Genomic DNA, 25,009 nt, shown 5'->3' with positions numbered 1-25,009 from the left:
TTTTGGGGATGAAAATTTACAGGGTGATTCCATAATTTATTCCTCAGAATTGAGTGATTCCATATTTTTTTTCCCTCTGCTTCGTCTAAAAAAGTAACCGTGACTGATTGCAACAATTTTTTTTCCTGATTTCTTATAGTGTTTCTTAAAGTCAGAAAGTTGCCATTTGAAATGGCTTTAGTTTTGTGTCATGTCTGTGATCTGCTTTTTTCCTACAAAATTAAACAACTGAATGAACATCCTCCGAGGCCGGTGATTCCATAATTTTTGCCAGGGGTTGTATAAGCTTTAAACTCAGTTAACATGCTGACAATTTATCATCTCTTCTGTGGCAAAGGGTAAGTTTGTTAAATCCTCAGATTTACACAAACCACTGCAAAACATAACAACTCTCAGACTAAACTTTCTCTAAGCATCGGCGGAAACGTCTGTTTTCAAAAGGTATTCATTCAGTCGGGGCTCTTTGACAACAAGCCTGTGATCAAGTGGATCTGCTTTGGTCGTTGTCTTTTGAAGGACATTTTGGCAGCAGATGATGGCTCCTCCACTGGAGACGAGGAGACCAAGAGAATGTAGCTCTCTGTTATCCAACAATGGGCAAGTTTCTATTTCAGCAAAGTGAAAGACCAGAGGGAGAAAGACGATCTTCCAAGTCCCACTACACGTTCACAAAAAAAAAATGAAAAATGTGATGGGCAAATGCTGGTTTCATTCATAAAATTGAAGATGTTTAATATTGCAGTTTTTAATAATGGAAGTCTGACATGTCATCTGTTACTTCACTTGGATAATCGCCAATTTGGCACCTAGATCCAAAGACCGGTAGTTGAGACCATCAGCGTGCCATCATCTGTCTTACTAATGTTTTAGGATTTGCTGCCTCTTTTCTATGAAACAAAATGTTATGTGTTATAGCTCCAACAGTTTAACTAATTTCTAACATCTCTAAATAGTGTGATGGAAGGACTCTGGGAATATGAGATGTTAAGTGAGGGCGGTCCCTCCTCTTGTACAATACTCCAGCGAGGGGTGTTCGCCATATGCTCGCTGGGTTCTGAGGGAAAAGGACTCTGGGGATAAACGTGAGCACGGCAGCGATGGGCCCTCCATCAGTGTGTTCAAAGCCCCCATATGAAAATGACTGCATAGTTCATAGAAGACTTCTACTGAGGCCAAATTTAGATCAAAGACATCCCCGGGCGGGAGTGGAAAAGCCGGAGGGGGCGGGGTTCATGCCGGGCAGCCTGGGAGCTGAGCATAAAATGCATGTCTGTGGAATGTGATGAGCAAATTTGTGCCTGGATGGCAACATTAATAGTAATAAATGGGGGGAATTTGCTGATTTATTTTTCCTGTTTACACTGAGGATCCCAATAACAAACTGCAGCTGTTAGCTTGGGATGTGAATTTCTGCTGGGTGAAATGAAAATGTATCTTTTTCAGGTTATAAGCAAACTGGCTTTTTTTGTTTGTTTGTTTGTTTTGCTGTTGCTCAGGAAGCAGGATGAATGGCATGCACGTTATGTTACGTTACATTACAAAGTGTGATGCAGAAAAGCACTGAGACAATAAGGATGGGAATCAAGAACCAGTTTAAGTTGGAAACTGGTTCCAACATTTCAATACATCCCAATCATCTGCCTCAGAAATCATAAATTCCTCTGAGCAATGATGTCACCATGATTTTGCTGGCAGTTTGGTGTTGCAAAAGCTAAGTTATCTGCAAGTTATCTGTACAATAGGTATCAGTATGTTCATGTTGGTGGGGTAAATTCTGAATTTTTGAAGTGTACTTGTGGGGTGCCCCAGGGCTCAGTCCTTGGGCCTCTGTTGTTTCTTTTGTCTATTAATGACATATGCTTGGTTTCAAAATTTGTGAGTTGCATTTTGTTTGCTGATGACACGACTGTGTTTTGTAGCAGGGATCATTTGGAAGAGGTTCTGGACTTGATGGAGAGGGAATTACAGAAGTTCAAAAAAATTCAAATAAATTATCACTTCATTTTGGTAAACCTAAGGGTATCAGATTTTATCTAGGAATTTACTAGTGCATGATATTGAAATTGAACTTGTAAATGAAACTAAATTTCTTGAGGTTCTTATTGATGAGATATTGAGTTGGAAAAGACATGAATTATGTTAAATCAAAAATGTCAAAAGCCATTGCCATTTTGTACAAAGCACAATACTTCCTCCCCCAACGGTCATTAGTCACCCTATATCATTCATTACTAGTTCTGTACATGACCTATTGCAAGTGAAGTTTGGGGAACCACCTACAAAACAAATACAAACTCAATATTCTTACTACAAAAGAAAGCCATAAGAATTATTAGTAATAAACCATTTCATGAGCCTACAAATCCACTGTTTGTCTGTTTAAACATTTTAAACAGACCTGATTGACTATAGCTTAATACAAATTATGTTTAAAGCAAAAAATAACCTTTTACCACATGTCCAGCACCTGTTCAAAATGAGGGACTCCAGTCATAATTTGCGAGGAACATTATTATTTTAAAAACCGAAGCTTCGAACTACAGTAAAAAGTCATTGTGTTTCTGTTAAAGGTGTTAATATTTGGAATTTGTGCCCGGATAACATAAAGTCGCTCACTAACTTGATTGGCTTCAAAAGGCTCTTCAAAAATCATTTAATTACTTGTTATAGCATGATGAACTAGGTTTATTGATTTTGTTTTAGTTTTTGGGGGTTTGTGCATGGCCCACTGCTGTTTGCATGTTTGTGTTTTGAAATCTTAGTTTAGTGATTACTTTAAATTTTGTATTATATATATATATATATATATATATATATATATATATATATATATATATATATATGTATACATATTCATATTTTTTTGTTGTTCTTTTGGTTAAAGGGGTGGGCATTTATAAGTATCTGACAACTGGTTCATTCAGAAATCTAATCTACAACAACAAAACAATAAGAAGATGCGGGTGACAATATTGCCTCTTTATCAGAATGAATTACTAAAGCTACAGTATGTAGGGTCATCTACTGGTGAGGTCACAGACTGCATTATTCCATTGCCAGTCATGATTTTGCTGCCCTTTGGAGATATATATATATATATACACACACATACATATATATACATATATACATATACGAGGTCTATTAGAAAAGTATCCGACCTTATTATTTTTTTCAAAAAACATATGGATTTGAATCACGTGTGATTGCGTCAGCCAGGCTTGAACCTTCGTGCGCATGCGTGAGTTTTTTCACACCTGTCGGTTGCGTCATTCGCCTGTGAGCAGGCTTTGAGTGAGGAGTGGTCCACCCCTCTCGTTGTTTTTTTCATTGTTTAGGAATGGCTCAGAGACTGCCGCTTTGTTTGATTAAACTTTTTTCAGAAACTGTGAGGGACATCAAAGTGGACACCATTCGAGAAATTCAGATGGTTTTTGGTGAAAATTTTATGGGCTTCAAAAAGATTATGGAGTGTTACTGTTGCTTTAAGGACGGCCCAGAGCGACTGGTGGTGCACGGCGCTCCAAAGCCACCATCGACAGGCTGAGCGACCATTTCATTTCTAAACGGATGGCTGTATGGATCCGTGACCATCGTGTGCAATTTCTCTGGTTATCACAAGAGCTGGACATCAACCATTTTCCGGCAGATTTCACTTTTAACAAGAGAGTTTGTCATGGAAAGCCGAGCGGAGGCTTCGCGCATCACGATGGATTCGCTACTGGAGCGAGACAAAACCACCTCCGTTTTGGTCTCACAGGACGGCTTTGAGATGGTGTTCAGACAGCTGTCGGTGGTTTTACCATTGAGTGATTATCCAAGAAATTGTGGATGTGTCTGGACATGCCAGAACATGTCCCATGAGGCTTCATCACGGCGTTGCTTTGCGCCATGCGGCACCGCCGCAACGTGCGGAATTCCTCTGCACGTCTGTCTCAATGTGCCGAAAAAGTGCTGATGTCCACGTCTTTTCACAATTCCTGTGCTAGCCAGATGACATCCCGGATAAAACACAGCGTCCAGTTTGGAAATGAACGGCACATTCCACTGTTACAGGAGTTTTTGTCATGGAAAGAGGAGCAGAGGCTTCGCGCGTCACGGCGGTGCCGCATGGCACAAAGCAACGCCGTGATGAAGCCTCACAGGGCATGTTCTCCCTTACCAAAAAGTAGTATATGCAAGTATGTTTGAAGTATACTTCTAGTTTACTTTTTATATACTTATCAGTACTATTTTTTGGTAAGGGCTGGCATGTCCAGGCACATCCACAATTTCTCGGATAATCACTTGATGGAAAAACCACCGACAGCTGTCTGAACGCCATCTCAAAGCCGTCCTGTGAGACCAAAACGATATATATATATATATATATATACACACACACACACACACTTTCTTGGGGTATAAGTCATTGATTTTATTTTTATATATAGTAATCACTAGTTTGAGAGGTCCTACAATGTACACTCTGGTGCAACTTTTATACTGAAAAATCATGCATTAGCTATTAATAATTAGAATAAGTATTTATACAGGGCTTTCCTAACAATTAAATCCCTGAACAAAATAACAGTGGAATAAATGCAAATAATAAAAAAAAAGCCCAAACCAAAGCACAAAAATCCCTAATTAAAGAGGTGATAATACAGAAAAAGTGTGAAATTCATGTTTTTTTTCCTCTTCAAGAGGCATTTTTTGTCAGGTGTAACCTATACTCTGGAAAACATGGTTGGTATTAACCGTGTACTATGGTACGTTACTGAATTCTGCCTTAATGTGAAAATCAGCATCAATCCCAGTCTTGCAGTTGGAACCAATGCAAACGCAGATATGTGGGAGGCTCACACTCTTTCTAATTCTTCATGTCTTTCATCCATCTCACCCGCTTCTCTTTCCCCTCCTCACTCCTCCCTTCTCCCTTCCTGCCTCTCCAGAGAGGAGGTCACATGTTGCAGACCTGCACTGTGCCATCTGGCTGACTTCCCTTCATCCTTACCCCAGGAGAGAGGTGCTCTGCAGGGTACAGGCCTGGAGAAATCAACTGCCTTCTCCTCCTCCAGACTGCTGCACACCTGAGAAGAAAAGGTGAGTGGAAAAAAAAAAAAAAAAAAAACATGCTGAGGGAAAAATAGAGAGCACAAGACAAAGAAGGCAGTGCAAAGAAACTGACAAGAAAATACAAAAACCTGTGACCTGCAAAGACAAAAAAAAAAAAAAAACATCAGCGACAATCAGTTTTTGCACAACAAAAGGAGTGATTTGATGTCAACATGTTCATTTGAAAAAGAAAGAAAAAAAAAACAGAATTAAAAGATAAACAGCAGTCCTTGGTGATGACTTTAAGCAAAGGATTCCAACTTTTTTCAAAGCTTGATACAAATCCATAAGTGAAGCTGTGGTTGAATTTACATCATGCTCTGTAGGAAAGCGCAGCCTGTTTGATCTCTCAGCCGAACACAGGAACATCGGTCCAAAGCACGAGCGCACCAGATTAATCTTCACGTCCCACCCACGGTCTTGCATATTCATATAAATATACCATGACTGCCGCTCACGTCTGAATTTATTGGTTTTCTTCTTTTGCAAATTAAGGGCCTCCAATTGATGAATATTTCAGCACATGTGCACTCTGTGGGACATTTATCATAAGCTTTGCTATTATAAACAGAATAAATGAGCAGTCAGAGTAGGCTGCTGCCGCCGCCGCTACAGTGAGCACCGCCCCTCCGCGGCTGCTGCGGTGCCTTCATTTTCCAATAGGACCTCTTCTTTGGCACTGCCTTCTCTCTGACTTCTCTCAGAATATATGGAGAATGAGTTTACCTTCCGCAAAGCCGTTTTAGCCATAAAACTGTGACCTACACTGTAACACCTACGGCAAAGCTGCAGTCGAGACAACCTCAGCTGAATCTGTGCTAAGTGAAGCCCTAAGGGGGTCCAGACAGAGGTTAATTGGATGTACTAAAATTATGTTATTTCATTACTGATATTAAATTCTGGGAGGTTAGCCTAATAAAATGGGAGAAGAATTTAAAATCAAAACACTGCTTATGTCTGAGGCCATTCTCCACCCATGCTGCTAAGACGATTGCTGCTTTCTGCACTCGGCTCTCCGGTGAACACCTGTCACACCGTTTGGACGGCACAGCTGACGTCTCTCTCCTCACACAGTTTGATGCTAAAGTTTGTGGGGTGGTTTTTTGTTGTTTGTTCTTTTTTTTTCAGAAAAATGCTTCATGTCCCCTTGTCGCGAGATGTTCATAACAGCAAGTCTCACCCTTCACAGCAAGAAAAGTGCACATCACTGTGAACGGCAAACATTCCTGGAATGTTGGGATTAGTGTCACGGGGAAACTTTGACAATTGTTGGGGTTGGAGTTGTTTCTGGTCAAGCACAGGTATGATCCCCTGATGAATACTGGGTGATCTTGAGAGCTCTCCAAAGGAGAAGTGGAGTTAGATTGGACATTCCCAGGGGACAGATTAGTGGTGGGCGGGACAACCGTATCACAGTGATCATCACCGGTGACATAGTGTACCATGATATGGACTGTGCAACACTGTGAACACAGTGATAATACAGAAAACAATTTGGGTCCTTTGTTCTTCTTGTAATACACCAAGGAAAAGTAACACGGACAAACTAATGAAAAATAATGCAAAGTATCCATTTGAAATCAATGAACATGTTGAGGCAGCTCTGATCAGCACTGGGGCTGTGATCACACACACACTGGGTGGCTATTCAACACACACAATGTTCCATGAGTCAAAACACTTATTAATATACTCTTCTCACAGGTATAACTTATTATAAAGTACTATTCACAATTCTGCAAAGTCAAGTCATTTTATTTCTATAGTACATTTAAAAACAACACAAGTTGACCCAAAGTGATCCACAACACAAGTGATTATTAAAAATATGGTTGACATAAGTTGAAAATAAGTCAACAAAATCAGAGTAAATTTAAAAGACAAAACAGGATTTAAGAGGAACAATAATGCGTAAGTTGAGTTTTTTTTTTATTTGAACTGAATTTATTAGACACCCATGCATAACAGAAATTCACTCGTATACAAACAACCAAAGTCATTACAGAAAAGTCAAAGGGGAACACAAATATAAGAAAACAAACAAAATACATGGTGCTTAAAGGCGTAGGCAGAAACAACGCTTATCAACGCCTAACGCCCTGTATAACATCAAATCAAACCAGGCATATATGCCTGTTCATACACATTTACATCCAACACAATCTGAACAACAGTAGCACATAGCTACAGATAAAAGAAGTCAAATATTTCTCCAGACATCTCCCAAAAAAGTTAAGTAAAAGAAATAGGACATCAAAACCATAAATATATGTATAAAAACATATAAGACCTCTGCACTAACTATATTTGACCCAACTTCAATGTTAAATAAATTACATTATAGTCTCAAATCAGTTCTTTTAACACTAGTAAGTTCCTTCGGCTGCTCCCTTGTTTTCACTCGGGGTCGCCACAGCAGATCCAAGGTGGCTCTACATGTTGATTTGGAGCACGTTTTATGCCAAATGCCCTTCCTGAGGTAACTCAACAAGGGTGTGGTTTGAACCAGGAACCTTCTGCACTGAAACCAAGGGTACTAACCACTTGGTCACCACCCCTACTAGTACCTTTAACATTATGATATAGTTTGTTATACAAATAATACTTATGAGTGCAATGTAAGAATATTTTGTTTCACTGATAGACTGAATAGTCCATCTTTCAATTAAGGCAAATATTCTTTCCCTTGCACGAATGGAAAATATTCATTATTTGTTTTATATGATACCTAAATAGATATGTCATTTGAAATTTTAGTTAAAATTAGACTGGTGTTTTGTGTAAGAACAGGAAGCTGACAGCAGTGGCAGAATAGGCTCTGTGCCAGAATGGCAGTTCTTTCTGGCTGGCAGGCAGCTCACCAACACAACCCTGAGCGGAGCGAAAGCTTCACTGAGGAGCTCAGTGATGTGGAGACACACATCTGCTTTCTTCAATCCAGCGAAAAAGAGGTTCTACGGCCACTAAAGTTGTGCCTGCAAATGCTGTAGCTACTGGATTTAGCTTCCTCATAACATGGAAGCATTTTTACAAAAAGCTAATTGAGTCACGCAATAGAGCAAAACTCATCCACATGGGGTGTGCAGCCAGTACATTCTGAGTGCCGGTCCCAAGCCCAGATAAATGAGGAGGGTTGTGTCAGGAAGGGCATCCGGCGTAAAACAAGCCAACCCAACTATGCAGACTAAGAATCGAATTCCCATACCGGATCGGTCGCGGCCCGGGTTAACAACGTCCGCCACTGGTGCTGTTGCCCAACAGGGTGCCGGTGGAAATTGGGCTACTGCTGGGCGAAGACGACGAAGAAGAGGAGGAAAACGTTGCCACGAACAGCGGGAGAAGAGGAAAACTAGAAGGGTGGAAATGAGAGTGGGGACTTTGAATGTTGGTAGTATGACTGGTAAAGGGAGAGAGCTGGCTGATATGATGGAGAGGAGAAAGGTAGACATATTGTGTGTGCAAGAGACCAAGTGGAAGGGAAGTAAGAGCAGGAGCATCGGCGGTGGGTACAAGTTGTTGTACCATGGTGAGGACAGGAAGAGAAATGGTGTTGGGGTCATTTTAAAGGAAGAGTATGTTAAAAGTGTGTTGGAGGTTAAGCAAGTGTCTGATAGGGTGATGAGTGTGAAGTTGGAAATTGAAGGGGTGATGATGAATATCATCAGTGCATATGCCCCACAGGTAGGTTGTGAGATGAAGGAGAAAGAAGATTTCTGGAGTGTATTAGATGAGGTGGTGGAGAGTGTGCCCAAGCATGAAAGAGTGGTGATAGGAGCAGACTTCAATGGGCATGTTGGTGAAGGGAACAGAGGTGATGAGGAAGTAATGGGTAGATATGGTATCAAGGATAGGAATGGGGAAGGACAGATGGTAGTTGATTTTGCAAAAAGGATGGAAATGGCTGTGGTGAATACCTACTTTAAGAAAAGGGAGGAGCACAGGGTAACATATAAGAGTGGAGGAAGGTGCACACAGGTGGACTACATTCTTTATAGGAGATGCAAGCTAAAAGAAATCACAGACTGTAAGGTGGTAGCAGGTGGTGGTAGGTGGTAGGTGGTAGAGAGTGTCACTAGACAGCACAGAATGGTTGTTTGTAGGATGACTTTAGAAGTAAAGAAGAAGAAGAGAGTGAGAGCTCAACAAAGGATCAGATGGTGGAAGCTGAAGGAGGAAGACTGTTGTGTGAAATTTAGCGAGCAGGTGAGAGAAGCACTAGTTGGAGGGGAAGCAATTTTGGACAACTGGAAAAGTACTGCAGATGTGGTGAGGGAGACAGCTAGGGCAGTACTGGGTATGACATCTGGACAGTGGAAGGAAGACAAGGAGACTTGGTGGTGGGATGAAGAGGTCCAGGAAAGCATAAGGAGAAAGAGGTTGGCGAAAAAGTTTTGGGATAGTCGGAGAGATGAAGAAAGTAGACAGGAGTACAAGGAGATGCGGCGTAAGGCGAGAAGAGAAGTGGCAAAAGCAAAGGAAAAGGCATATTGCGAGCTGTACAAGAAGTTGAATAGTAAGGAAGGAGAAAAGGACTTGTACCGATTGGCCAGACAAAGGGACAGAGCTGGAAAGGATGTGCAGCAGGTTAGGGTGGTAAAAGATGCACATGGTAATGTGCTGACAAGTGAGGAGTGTGTGCTGAGAAGGTGGAGGGAATATTTTGAAGAGTTGATGAATAAAGAAAATGAGCGAGAGAAAAGGCTGGATGATGTGGTGAGAGTAAGTCAGGAAGTACAAGAGATTAGTAAGGAAGAAGTGAGGTCTGCTATGAAGAGGATGAAGAGTGGAAAAGCCGTTGGTCCAGATGACATTCCAGTGGAGGCATGGAAATGTCTAGGAGAGATGGCAGTAGAGTTTCTAACCAGATTGTTTAATAAAATCTTGGAAAGTGAGAGGATGCCTGAGGAGTGGAGACGAAGTGTGCTGGTTCCTATTTTCAAGAACAAGGGTGATGTGCAGAGCTGCAGTAACTACAGAGGCATAAAGCTGATCAGCCACAGCATGAAGTTATGGGAAAGAGTAGTAGAAGCTAGGCTTAGAAAACAGGTGAAGATCTGTGAGCAGCAATATGGTTTCATGCCGGGAAAGAGCACTACAGATGCAATGTTTGCTCTGAGAATACTGTTGGAAAAGTACAGAGAAGGACAGAAAGAATTATATTGTGTTTTTGTGGACTTAGAAAAAGCTTATGATAGGGTGCCAAGAGAAGAGTTGTGGCATTGTATGAGGAAGTCTGGAGTGGCAGAGAAGTATGTTAGGGTAGTGCAGGACATGTACAAGAATAGTGTGACAGCGGTGAGATGCGCAGTCGGAATGACAGACTCATTCAAAGTGGAGGTGGGATTACACCAAGGATCAGCTCTGAGTCCTTTCTTGTTTGCAGTGGTGATGGACAGTTTGACAGATGAGATCAGACAGGAGTCCCCATGGACTATGATGTTTGCAGATGACACTGTGATCTGTAGTGAGAGTACTGAGCAAGTTGAGTCTAGTCTGGAGAAGTGGAGATATGCTTTGGAGAGAAGGGGAATGAAAGTCAGTAGAAGCAAGACTGAGTACATGTGTGTGAACGAGAGGGAGCCCAGTGGAATAGTGCAGTTACAAGGAGTAGAAGTGGTGAAAGTAGATGAGTTTAAATATTTGGGGTCAACTGTTCAAAGTAATGGAGAGTGTGGTAGAGAGGTGAAGAAGAGAGTGCAGGCAGGGTGGAGTGGGTGGAGAAAGGTGGCAGGAGTGATTTGTGACTGAAGAATATCAGCAAGAGTGAAGGGAAAAGTTTACAAAACAGTAGTGAGACCAGCTATGTTGTATGGTTTAGAGACAGTGGCACTAACAAAAAGACAGGAGGCAGAGCTGGAGGTGGCAGAGCTGAAGATGTTGAGATTCTCTTTGGGAGTGACAAGAATGGACAAGATCAGGAATGAACATATCAGAGGGACAGCTCAGGTGGGACGGTCTGGAGACAAAGTCAGAGAGGCGAGATTGAGATGGTTTGGACATGTGCAAAGGAGGGACCCAGGGTATATAGGGAGAAGGATGCTGAGGATGAGGCCACCAGGCAGGAGGAGAAGAGGGAGACCAAAGAGGAGGTTCATGGATGTGCTGAGAGAGGACATGCAGGTGGTTGGTGTGACAGAGGAAGATACAGAGGACAGGGTGAGATGGAAACGATTGATCTGCTGTGGCGACCCCTAACGGGAACAGCCAAAAGACAAAGAAGAAGAATAGAGCAAAACATATGGAACAAAAATGCACAGCAAATCATAACAAAATTCACAATACATGTACAATGGGACAAATAAAGAATATCACATGGCATACAACCCACCAATCAAACCAAAAGGATCTATTTAGGTGTCATAATGTTAGCTATATGACTCTGGTACCCTGTACTCCAGGTATCAGAACCTCTGCAATGTGCAATTCGATCTCTATACAACCAATGTAGGAACTCTGTCGGCATTTTCAGTAGCTCAGTCAACCTGTTCCCCGTGGGTGTTGTAATGCGCATCGTCACAAATCCTGTTTGTATTGTTCGTGGACATTCATAGACAAGATTTCCATGTGCAGTCAGGGATTGGAGGGCCTACAGTATAATATAGTAAGTCCCTTTTGGCTTCTCGCATATTTTCCACTAGGGGTTGCTTGGAGAATGGGCAGAGGTGGCCTTGAACCAATAATCCTCTGCTCTGGAAACAAGTGCACTAACTGCTTGGCCACCAGACCTGCGGTGTCCAATACAATATACCACAGAAAATATCAATCAAACAATTTTCAATCAATTTTATTTATATAGCGCCAAATCACAACAAACAGTTGCCCCAAGGCGCTTTATATTGTAAGGCAAGGCCATACAATAATTACGTAAAAACCCCAACGGTCAAAACGACCCCCTGTGAGCAAGCACTTGGCAACAGTGGGAAGGAAAAACTCCCTTTTAACAGGAAGAAACCTCCAGCAGAACCAGGCTCAGGGAGGGGCAGTCTTCTGCTAAGACTGGTTGGGGCTGAGGGAGAGAACCAGGAAAAAGACATGCTGTGGAGGGGAGCAGAGATCAACCACTAATGATTAAATGCAGAGTGGTGCATACAGAGCAAAAAAAAGAAATACTCAGTGCATCATGGGAACCCCCCAGCAGTCTAAGTCTATAGCAGCATAACTAAGGGATGGTTCAGGGTCACCTGATCCAGCCCTAACTATAAGCTTTAGCAAAAAGGAAAGTTTTAAGCCTAATCTTAAAAGTAGAGAGGGTGTCTGTCTCCCTAATCCGAATTGGGAGCTGGTTCCACAGGAGAGGAGCCTGAAAGCTGAAGGCTCTGCCTCCCATTCTACTCTTACAAACCCTAGGAACTACAAGTAAGCCTGCAGTCTGAGAGCGAAGCACTCTATTGGGGTGATATGGTACTATGAGGTCCCTAAGATAAGATGGGACCTGATTATTCAAAACCTTATAAGTAAGAAGAAGAATTTTAAATTCTATTCTAGAATTAACAGGAAGCCAATGAAGAGAGGCCAATATGGGTGAGATATGCTCTCTCCTTCTAGTCCCCGTTAGTACTCTAGCTGCAGCATTTTGAATTAACTGAAGGCTTTTCGGGGAACTTTTAGGACAACCTGATAATAATGAATTACAACAGTCCAGCCTAGAGGAAATAAATGCATGAATTAGTTTTTCAGCATCACTCTGAGACAAGACCTTTCTAATTTTAGAGATACTGCGTAAATGCAAAAAAGCAGTCCTACATATTTGTTTAATATGCGCATTGAATGACATATCCTGATCAAAAATGACTCCAAGATTTCTCACAGTATTACTAGAGGTCAGGGTAATGCCATCCACAGTAAGGATCTGGTTAGACACCATGTTTCTAAGATTTGTGGGGCCAAGTACAATAACTTCAGTTTTATCTGAGTTTAAAAGCAGGAAATTAGAGGTCATCCATGTCTTTATGTCTGTAAGACAATATTGCAGTTTAGCTAATTGGTGTGTGTCCTCTGGCTTCATGGATAGATAAAGCTGGGTATCATCTGCGTAACAATGAAAATTTAAGCAATGCCGTCTAATAATACTGCCTAAGGGAAGCATGTATAAAGTGAATAAAATTGGTCCTAGCACAGAACCTTGTGGAACTCCATAATTAACCTTAGTCTGTGAAGAAGATTCCCCATTTACATGAACAAATTGTAATCTATTAGATAAACATGATTCAAACCACCGCAGCACAGTGCCTTTAATACCTATGGCATGCTCTAATCTCTGTAATAAACTTTTATGGTCAACAGTATCAAAAGCAGCACTGAGGTCTAACAGAACAAGCACAGAGATGAGTCCACTGTCTGAGGCCATAAGAAGATCATTTGTAACCTTCACTAATGCTGTTTCTGTACTATGATGAATTCTAAAACCTGACTGAAACTCTTCAAATAGACCATTCCTCTGCAGATGATCAGTTAGCTGTTTTACAACTACCCTTTCAAGAATTTTTGAGAGAAAAGGAAGGTTGGAGATTGGCCTATAATTAGCTAAGACAGCTGGGTCAAGTGATGGCTTTTTAAGTAATGGTTTAATTACTGCCACCTTAAAAGTCTGTGGTACATAGCCAACTAATAAAGATAGATTGATCATATTTAAGATCGAAGCATTAAATAATGGTAGGGCTTCCTTGAGCAGCCTGGTAGGAATGGGGTCTAATAGACATGTTGATGGTTTGGATGAAGTAACTAATGAAAATAACTCAGACAGAACAATCGGAGAGAAAGAGTCTAACCAAATACCGGCATCACTGAAAGCAGCCAAAGATAACGATACGTCTTTGGGATGGTTATGAGTAATTTTTTCTCTAATAGTTAAAATTTTATTAGCAAAGAAAGTCATGAAGTCATTACTAGTTAAAGTTAAAGGAATACTCGGCTCAATAGAGCTCTGACTCTTTGTCAGCCTGGCTACAGCGCTGAAAAGAAACCTGGGGTTGTTCTTATTTTCTTCAATTAGTGATGAGTAGTAAGATGTCCTAGCTTTACGGAGGGCTTTTTTATAGAGCAACAGACTCTTTTTCCAGGCTAAGTGAAGATCTTCTAAATTAGTGAGATGCCATTTCCTCTCCAACTTACGGGTTATCTGCTTTAAGCTGTGAGTTTGTGAGTTATACCACGGAGTCAGGCACTTCTGATTTAAAGCTCTCTTTTCAGAGGAGCTACAGCATCCAAAGTTGTCTTCAATGAGGATGTAAAACTATTGACGAGATACTCTATCTCACTTACAGAGTTTAGGTAGCTACTCTGCACTGTGTTGGTATATGGCATTAGAGAACATAAAGAAGGAATCATATCCTTAAATCTAGTTACAGTGCTTTCTGAAAGACTTCTAGTGTAATGAAACTTATTCCCCACTGCTGGGTAGTCTATCAGAGTAAATGTAAATGTTATTAAGAAATGATCAGACAGAAGGGAGTTTTCAGGGAATACTGTTAAGTCTTCAGTTTCCATACCATAAGTCAGAACAAGATCTAAGATATGATTAAAGTGGTGGGTGGACTCATTTACATTTTGAGCAAAGCCAATTGAGTCTAATAATAGATTAAATGCAGTGTTGAGGCTGTCATTCTCAGCATCTGTGTGGATGTTAAAATCGCCCACTATAATTATCTTATCTGAGCTAAGCACTAAGTCAGACAAAAGGTCTGAAAATTCACAGAGAAACTCACAGTAACGACCAGGTGGACGATAGATAATAACAAATAAAACTGGTTTTTGGGACTTCCAATTTGGATGGACAAGACTAAGAGTCAAGCTTTCAAATGAATTAAAGCTCTGTCTGGGTTTTTGATTAATTAATAAGCTGGAATGGAAGACTGCTGCTAATCCTCCGCCTCGGCCCGTGCTATGAGCATTCTGGCAGTTAGTGTGACTCGGGGGTGTTGCCTCATTTAAACTAACATCTTCATCCTGCTGTAACCAGGTTTCTGTAAGGCAGAATAAATCAATATGTTGATCAATTATTATATCATTTACTAACAGGGACTTAGAAGAGAGAGACCTAATGTTTAATAGACCACATTTAACTGTTTTAGTCTGTGGTGCAGTTGAAGGTGCTATATTATTTTTTCTTTTTGAATTTTTATGCTTAAATAGATTTTTGCTGGTTATTGGTGGTCTGGGAGCAGGCACCGTCTCTACGGGGATGGGGTAATGAGGGAATGGCAGGGGGAGAGAAGCTGCAGAGAGGTGTGTAAGACTACAACTCTGCTTCCTGGTCCCAACCCTGGATAGTCACGGTTTGGAGGATTTAAGAAAATTGGCCAGATTTCTAGAAATGAGAGCTGCTCCATCCAAAGTGGGATGGATGCCATCTCTCCTAACAAGACCGGGTTTTCCCCAGAAGCTTTGCCAATTATCTATGAAGCCCACCTCATTTTTTGGACACCACTCAGACAGCCAGCAATTCAAGGAGAACATGCGGCTAAACATGTCACTCCCGGTCCGATTGGGGAGGGGCCCAGAGAAAACTACAGAGTCCGACATTGTTTTTGCAAAGTTACACACCGATTCAATGTTAATTTTAGTGACCTCCAATTGGCGTAACCGGGTGTCATTACTGCCGACGTGAATTACAATCTTACCAAATTTACGCTTAGCCTTAGCCAGCAGTTTCAAATTTCCTTCAATGTCACCTGCTCTGGCCCCCGGAAGACAACTGACTATAGTTGCTGGTGTCGCTAACTTCACATTTCTCAAAACAGAGTCGCCAATAACCAGAGTTTGATCCTCGGCGGGTGTGTCATCGAGTGGGGAAAAACGGTTAGAAATGTGAACGGGTTGGCGGTGTACACGGGGCTTCTGTTTAGAACTACGCTTCCTCCTCACAGTCACCCAGTCGGCCTGCTTTCCTGGCTGCTCGGGATCTGCCAGAGGGAAACTAACGGCGGCTAAGCTACCTTGGTCCGCACAGACTACTGGGGCCTGGCTAGCTGTAGAATTTTCCATGGTGCGAAGCCAAGTCTCCAATTCGCCCAGCCTGGCCTCCAAAGCTACAAATAAGCCACACTTATTACAAGTACCATTACTGCTAAAGGAGGCCGAGGAATAACTAAACATTTCACACCCAGAGCAGAAAAGTGCAGGAGAGACAGGAGAAGCCGCCATGCTAAACCGGCTAAGAGCTACTAGCTGCGCTAAGCTAGCGGATTCCTAAAAACACACAAAGTGAATAATGTGTAAATAATTTAGAGGTGATTCAGCAGAGGGAGTGCTTTAGTTAAGGCACGTGAGGATTACACTGTGAAACAAATCGTTATCTAGTTAACTAGATCAATCTAACTGCGCAGATTAAATACCTAACAGATACAGCAAAACACCGCTGTGCTCCGGAACAGGAAGTGATACAATACCGCAGTGAGAGCCAACCACCAGTAGAGGCAAAATAGAAAAATATAACAATATACATAAAATTTAACAGACTGCAGGTCTACAACACATCCAGGTCCAAAATCTCATGAGCGTATTGAACTGGGCACTCTGTATTATATACACCACCACATAAATAGTTCAGCAAATGTTTGAACATACGGAAATCTTACAACCATGTTGGCCACCAATAAACAGAAGGTAAAGCCAGATCAAGATGAGTATCGAGTCTTCAACTGTCCTCCTCTGACGTTCTATGCTCCTCTTTATCTCAACTATCCACTGCTAGAGACCACAGTTAGACACCCTTTAGCATTTCCTGTCCCACATGTCACCAGAAATGCTACTGGGATTCTTTCAGATAGACGCCAAACAACCTTAGGCTACATCTAACTGCAGCTAAAGCTCAGTGATCCAATAGTGGAGAACCAGGCATTGTTTCAAACGCTTTCATTCACAGTCCCAGTCATTGGCAGACACTGTGAAATGGGTGAAATCCCCACAGCTTGGTGAAGCTGGCACAGACACGCTGCATCCTGGATCCCTTCCACTTCACAGAGCTCTGCCACATGCTAACTGTCATCCATGAGGCACTGCTCGCCCAAGGGGGGGTTCTGGTAGAATGAGTGGGAGGGTGAGAATGACAGCGGGTGGCGTAAACATTGGGATATACCCTTCGCAAATAAACGTGGAAGACACAATGGGCTCCTTGGAGATGCACCACCAGAGGCCATCGGAGGTGATTATTATTTATGCAGACACAGTGCAAGTTGAGCTTCATATTCTCTTGCTTGTGTAGCTCACCTGGCATCTGCCCAGTGAGAACTATCTCCAGGTTCCACAGCAATGACGAGCCCCCCACAAACACTCTACACACAGTGCTGTCTACACCTGGTAGATCCCCTGGCATCGTTACTCCTCCTTCATAAACACTAGCAGCTGCTTGGGCAATTAGCCATTAGCTCTTTACTTTTTACTGTTATACCCGGTCCTCAGAAATCTCCACAATTAGCTCCTTAATTGCTTCTAAACAACCCAGGCATAACCAATAAATAGAAGAAGGTGATAGGTTGTTAGATGAAAAGACAGGCTTCTGGGAAAGGATGAAGCTAGTTTGGAGAAAGCTAGCAAAACTGTTCTATTTTTTTGTTCCTCCCCACAGTTTATCCAGTGAAACAGCTTGGAAAGGCTTACATGTAACAAGTAAAAAAAATACAAGACGGGTGATGCCTCTTATTCAAATTGAAAGTGACACATCCATGCCCTTTATTCTAACAATCACTTCAGAGAACTGCTAACATTCGGCGTGACAAAGGGTGTTACTGTGACTTTTAGACAAGCAGCAAACGATGCCCCAGGCGTGGATTTCCGTGGCAGAATGATATGACACAGCTCGCTTGACAGAACATCCGGGAATACCCCCAAGATTAGCTAAATGCATTAAAGGGAGTCATGAAACGTAGCTATATGTTGGTTAGGTCACTGTTACAGACATATTGGTAGTACCGTTTACAGTCTATAGCGCTGACAACAGGCATAACACTGATCAGATGACACCATGTGAGTCTACATGAGCACCCAGATACACCTGAACAAATACACTTATATACTAAAAATAAGGAGTATTAATACAACTCATCACTTTCACAGCCAGTTTTCTTTGGACAAGTCAGGGGATGAATACATGGACGTTTCCAAATCAATTAATATGTCTGACTTCATTTACATCAATCCTTAAGAAACAGTAACAGTTTAGTAAATCCGTCTGGAGTTAGGAGGTCTCAAAAACTAACTGTGCAAGAATGAGACTAGTGAAGATAGCCACCAAGACAAACAGACAACTCTGAAGCAGCTGTAGTCTTCGATAGTTGTGCATAATCCAACATTTTTGCCGCTACAATCAGCACATCTGGGTTTGTGATTGTCCTGGATCAAGACCATCAAGGCTTTCAATGACTTCCTGGACTCAGCCTCCTCAAGGATGAGATGAATATGTCAAACTTATAGAGACATTCACTTGTCTTACCAATGAAACTAATGTCTGAGTCTTCAGCCTTTGAGATCGAGAGACTACTGGGAAGCTCTTATGGAGCCAACAGGTTGCTGCACAGAGGTGTTTGGCGATGCAGATACTTTTGCAGGGTGCAGAATGAAGGTCCACGTCTTTCGGACCCTGGTGCTTCCTTTGCTACTGTATGGATGTGAGACTTGGACATTAACCAGGGACTTAAGGTGACAACTCTATGTCTTTGGTACTAGGAATGACTGTGTCAAACAAATGCTTACTTAGAATACTTATTAGATGAGTACCCTATAAGGTATATAAATAGACCTTAGGTTGCTGACTGTGTACCTTAATTTAATTGTAAAGGTACACTTACTGCTGACCATGTTCAAAGGTTAATTATTCATACCCTGTTAGGGAATAGCTGGCGTGAGAAAGGTTTAAATGGACTGCATTTATATAGCACTTTTCCATCTGCATCAGACGCTCAAAGCGCTTTACACATCCATGCATCACATTCACCCCGATGTGAGGGTGCTACCATGCAAGGCGCCCACTACACACCAGGAGTAACTAGGGGATTAAGGACCTTGCCCAAGAACCCTTAGTTGTTTTCTAGTCAGGCTGGAATTTCAACCGAGGATCCTCTGGTCTCAAGCCGAATGCTTAACCACTGGACCATCACCTCCCCTTCAATTTGGTTAAAATGCTACCAAACATTTGAGCTTCGTTACTGGCTACCCATGAAAATTCAGTAAGGTATATCTTCTATTATACATACCAATTCTAAGGTAGAACTCTACTAGTGTATACTAAAGTATATCTAAATATCTAAAAAAAAAGAAAAAAAAGAAAGAAGAGTAGAGCCACTTAGGTGCCTGGTCTTGAGAACCGATATTGTTTGGGCATAACTTTTCTGGTGACATCACGTCTGACCCCGACTACCGCTACTGCACGTGTGTCAAGGACAGGAAGGCAGTGGAAGATACAGCAGCAGCTTTGAGAGAAAAACAAAGCTGGAAAAAAAAGACGATTATTAAATTAGTCACCAGTAATTTTGATAGTCGACGTAATCGTGACTAGTCGAGTACTCGTGGCAGCTCTAGTCCACAGACTCCTCTGCATGGAGACACTCACGATCACTGTCAACACTGATTGCACATACCGTGTGATGTTGTCCTGTCTCACGTCCCTGCTGTCACCGATATCTCGAATGCATGCAAAGATCTGCAGATATGATCAGATGTTCCTTTCTTAGTCCCACACAGGGAAACGGCTGTAATGTGAGGTTAGAGGTTTGTACCTTTTTAAGTCCTGTTCCTGTGCCTTCATTTCTTAGTGTGCAGTGGCTGGAGTAGCTCAAGAGGATTTTACCTATAGCTGCAACAGATTGGGATGGACAGTTGTCTGCCTGGGTAGTTGACATTTAAGACCCAAAACAGTTTCACTGTGTGATGGACGTGGTGACACACAGCACTAGTGCAGGTTCCTAGACCAGCTCAACACGTAAAGCACGTTGCGACTCCGGACTGTGAAAAGTGGTATAGAAATAAAGTTGACTTACCTCTGAGAAGAGGTAGCTCAGTTGGGTGGGGGTTGGTCTACAAACATATACACCTGGATTTGATTCCAGTTGTGTGCTTCAGGCTGCCAGTCTGTCTCCTTAGACAAGACACTACATCCACAGGGTCTCATCAGTGCAATGTTCACAGTTTGGTGGTGGATGTTGAACTGTTCAACAGCATTCGGGTAGAAGCTGTTTTTCAGTCTGGATGTTTTTGCCTGGATGCTGCACAGCCTCCTTCCAGAGGGAAGGGGTGTGAACAGACTGTGCGCAGGGTGGGTGGAGTCTCTGAGGATGCAGGTGGCTTTGTCTCTACATCTGGAGATGTAGATGTCCCCAATGGGTGGTAAGCTACATCCGATGGTCCTCTGTGCAGACTTCCCCACCCGCTGCAGCGCTTTCCTCTCCGCCACCGTGCAGCCACCATACCACACAGGGAGGCAGCAGGACAGGACACTCTCCACTGCACAGCTGTAGAAGGCCCTGAGGAAATTGGTGTTCAGTCTGCCCTTCCCAATTTCCTCAAAAAATAGAGACGTTGGTGGGCTTTCTTGATGACAGCCGTGGTGTTGGTGTGCCAGGTGAGAGTGTTGGAGAGGTGGACTCCAAGACCCCTGATGTAGGAGACGATTTCCACCGCTGCTCCGTTGATGTAGAGGGGGAGGGGGTGGTGGGAGCTGACCTGCGGAAGTCAACACCTATCTCCTTAGTCTCCGGGGTGTTGAGGATGAGGTTGTTGTCTCCGCACCACCATGTCAGGTTCTCCACTTCTCGCCTGTACACTGTCTCGTCCCCTTGGCTAATGAGCCCGATCACTGCTGTATCGTCTGCAAACTTAACAACAAGATTATTCTTGTGCTGGGCTCTGCAGTCGAAGGTCATCAATGTGTACAGCAGTGGACTGAGCACACAACCCTGGGGTGAGCCAGTGTTCAGGATGATGGTGGAGGATGAGGTGGTGTTGATCCTGACACTCTGTGGCCTCCCAGTCAGGAGGTCCAGGATCCAGTTGCACAGTGCTGAGGGGGCTCCTAGTTCAGCAGCTTGGAAACCAGTTTTTGTGGGATGATGGTGTTGAACGCAGAAATGAAGTCCAGGAACAGCAGCCTTGCAGAGGAGTCCTTGTTCTCTGTGTGGGAGAGGGCCTGATGCACCACGGTGGAGATGGTATCAGCTATGGACCGGTTTTGCCTCTACGTGTACTGGTGCTCTTCTACAGTCACATCGATGGTCTGCTTCAGGCGCCTCATCACCAGCCTCTCAAAGCACTTTGTGGTGATGGGGGTGAGTGCAACTGGCCTGTAATCGTTGAGGCAGGATGATGCAGAGGGCTTTGGCACAGGGATTATCCTTGATGTCTTGAGGCACGGCGGAACTCTGGCTTGGGACAGAGAGGTGTTGAATATATCCGCCAGAACCTCAGACAGCTGGTGTGCACAGTCTTTAAGGACCCTCCCTGGTATTCCGTCAGGGCCCGGGGCCTTTCCGCATGGCATCACACTTCAGCATTCTTCAGGCTTCACTGTACTTAAATATATTTAATGGTGTATATTTGACACTTCATGCAACCTGTCATTGCATCTGCAATTTTTACAGGACATTAAGCTTTTGCATTCTGAAGATACTATTATTAATGATTAGAAAAATCCCAGTTGTGTCTGGGATATTCTGGTGGTGCAAATCTTAAAAATGTATGTTTACCTCCTTGATAATATCCCTAAAATGTCAGTAATATTAAAATCAACTAAGGTCAAATGGGGCACCTGGTAGTGTTTTTACCCCATTCATATTTCTTATTTCATTCTTGGCAAAACAACATTTTGAGTCACTAAACAGACGACATGTCCTGTAATTACTCTCAGCTCCACTGTAAGTCAGTGTTCATGGTGGCTAAATAACTGTTGATGTTTTGATGAAACATGTTGGGGCTCTGACCAAAGGTCGCCTGTTCATAAGAGTTCCTGGCTTTCAATCAAAGAACTTCCACTCAAAGAAAGCTGATTGGCTTCCTCAATTGTCTATATTGATAAACTGTTTCCAAATGAGCAAAATCAAGTATAATCAAGTACAGCAATTTGCAGTAATGTCCTGCAGCTTGCCTCTGTGTGTGTGTGCCCATTATCAGTCGATTACAAACACTATTCCAGCAGTAGAGTGATAAAACTTTTCTACGCAAATCTGCCTGAATACTGTTTACACCAATGTGTCTGTCGCACAAGCACATGCGCACACGCACACACAAACACACAATATCAAGGAGGCTTACAAGCACCATCTAGTGCTTTAACCTTGAAATTGCTTTGAACAATCTGTATGAATTGTGTTAAAGAATGCCAAGAATTCATTAACTTTTAAACTTACATGCTTGTAGCTGTTTATAAGAAAATCATCAACACAGAAAAAATAAATAAATAAAAATGTGTAAGGAGAAAAACTTTGGCAAAAAAACATTTGGGATAGTCGGAGAGATGATGAAAGTAGATGGGAGCACAAAAAGATGCAGCAACCTACAATTTTTCCATACGCTGCTCTGTACACTGCTTGTCAAAGGAAAATTGTAATTCAGACCATTTTAGGTAATTTTCCAATAGCAGGAGTGGTGGTTCCCAAGTGAAACCCATGTAATGTGTAGTTGGAACATATAATGCAAAGTAGTATTATGCACCACAATGACAAGCACAACATCCTGGATGACTCTCATCATGGATTCCGGAAACAATGATCCTGTGAGAGCCAACTACGTCTAACCATTGCTGACATCCACAAGGCCCGAGACAACAATATTCAAGCTGACAGCATCCTATTAGACTTTTCAAATACCTTTGATAAGCTCCCTCATAACCATAGTAGAGAAGCTTGAATCTTCGACTGGACTGGGTTGCTTGATGTGAGGACGTTTTCGCTTCCAGTCCAGTCCAGCAACCCAGTCCAGTCGAAGATTCAAGCTTCTCTACTATGGAAACCACCTGGACAACTGAGAGCCTACACAGAAACTCCCTCATAACCGTCTGGGCCCCGTCTCACTTGGCTTGGATAAAGTCCTTTCTGTCCAATAAAACACAGAAGGTAGTCCTGAATGGGAATCAGTCACAGAAAATACCAATCACATCAAGAGTCCCACAAGGAACGCTGCTCGGTCCGCTCCTTTTCGTTGTTTACATAAACAACCTCCCAAAAAGTGTGAAATCCAGCATCACTAGATTATTTGCTGACAAGTGTCTCATGTATCGATACATCAGGTCTGAGAGAGACAATGGGCTCCTCCAAGAGAATATGGACAACCTACAGAACTGAGAGAAAGATTGGCAGATGGAATTCAATCCCTCCAAGTGTCAGACAATACATTTCACCAGGACAGGAAACCCGATCATCCAGAACTACACCACACATAGACAACAGCTCGAGGCAGTTGACTTTGCTACATACCTAGGCATCAAACTCAACACAACCACATCGTGGGGTCCATCCACACTGCAGTACCACATCAAAGAAAGCAGAAGGTACCAGAGCATTCCTCCAGAGGAACCTAGCCTCCACACCAAAAGAGATCAAAACCCAGTGTTACAACTCTGCTGTACCCTATCCTAGAGCTTCTCGCATGTTTACATAAAACAAAGTAACACCATCTAAAACCCCAGACAATATATTCACGAGAGTTTTACGCACAATACACAGAGTTTAATGATGCGATGTTAATGCTGTTGTCTGTCTTCAGCGGTTAAATTGCAGTCTTATCAGACCGTCTCAACGCATTTCTCAATATTATGACATCTCGCAGAGCTGCGAACGCTACGAGATTTTGCAAGATTTGAAACCTCAATAGGGTAAATAGGGTCCAACCATAGACATCCTATAATAGACAGGCAATTTGGTCATGTGGCCTAGAGTGCTGACCCGCCCATCTTGGAAGGTTGAAGCGCTGCAGTGGTCTCGCGCTATCAGTGGAAAATGCATGCTCTGCACTTGTAATCACTGTTGATCCTCTGGCCAACTTCTCCACCGTTATTTACATTTAAGATGTGAAAGTTGTGTTAGGTCAATTCAGATACATAGATTAGTCAGATTTATCATAACTATTGATCCTTTCTCCCTATAAGGCTGCGAATGTAGCATAAAGTGAGGCTCCTGTCATTAGAAAACTCATGTCATCAGTCAACTTTCTGGCTGATTTTTTTTTCTCTGTGCTTTGACAGCGAAGGATTAGAACAAAATCATGTGTAGAACAGGCAAAACAGGCGGTAAAGCCAAGGCGAAGACTCGCTCCTCCCATGGTGGACTGCAGTTTCCAGTCAGCCGAGTCCACCGTCTGCTGGGGGGCTGCACGGGACGTGTGGGTGCCGGAGCCCCCGTTTACCTGGCGGCTGTGCTCGAGTGTCTGGGCGCAGGGATCCTCGAGCTGGCTGGCAGCGCTGCTCGGGACAGCAGGAAGACTAGTATCATTCCCCGTCACCTGCAGCTGTCCACAACGACGTGGAGCTCATGAGTGGTGTTGCCGGCCGGTTCGGGCATCTTGGCGGTTGGATGCTCGGGTGCGGCCGCCTGGTGGGCGTGGGCTTCGGCAACCACACGAAACGCATGGTTGCCCTTTCTCGGTGGGCGGTGGCCGCAGTCGACTGGGGGCTGCAGTCCAGCGCGGGATGATTTCATTCTAATCCTTCACTGTCAAAGCACAGAGAGAGAAAAAAATAGGAATCAGCCAGAGAGTTGACTGATGACATGAGTTTTCTATTGACAGGAGCCCCACTTTACACTCCATTCGCAGCCTTATAGGGAGAAACAATCAACAGTTAGGATAAATCTGACTTCAGAAATCGAATCTACGTATCTGAATTGACCTAAGCACAAGTTTCACGTCATAAATGTAAATAACGGCAAAGTCGGCAAGACAATCAAGCGTAGAGCATGCATGTTCCACTGACAGCTGCAGCGCTTCAACCTTC

General features: G+C 42.9%; 1 long non-coding RNA gene across 1 annotated transcript in view; it reads right to left on the bottom strand.

The window, feature by feature from the left end:
- Positions 1–25,009, bottom strand: part of LOC117522921 — a 1,044,039-nt gene that overhangs the window by 804,376 nt on the left and 214,654 nt on the right. The gene's annotated exons all lie outside the window — the stretch shown is intronic.

The sequence above is a fragment of the Thalassophryne amazonica genome, chromosome 13, assembly GCF_902500255.1.
Source record: "Thalassophryne amazonica chromosome 13, fThaAma1.1, whole genome shotgun sequence".
NCBI lineage: Eukaryota > Metazoa > Chordata > Actinopteri > Batrachoidiformes > Batrachoididae > Thalassophryne > Thalassophryne amazonica.
Note: the sequence above shows the minus strand (reverse complement) of the source record. Positions and strands in the feature narration are given on the sequence as shown.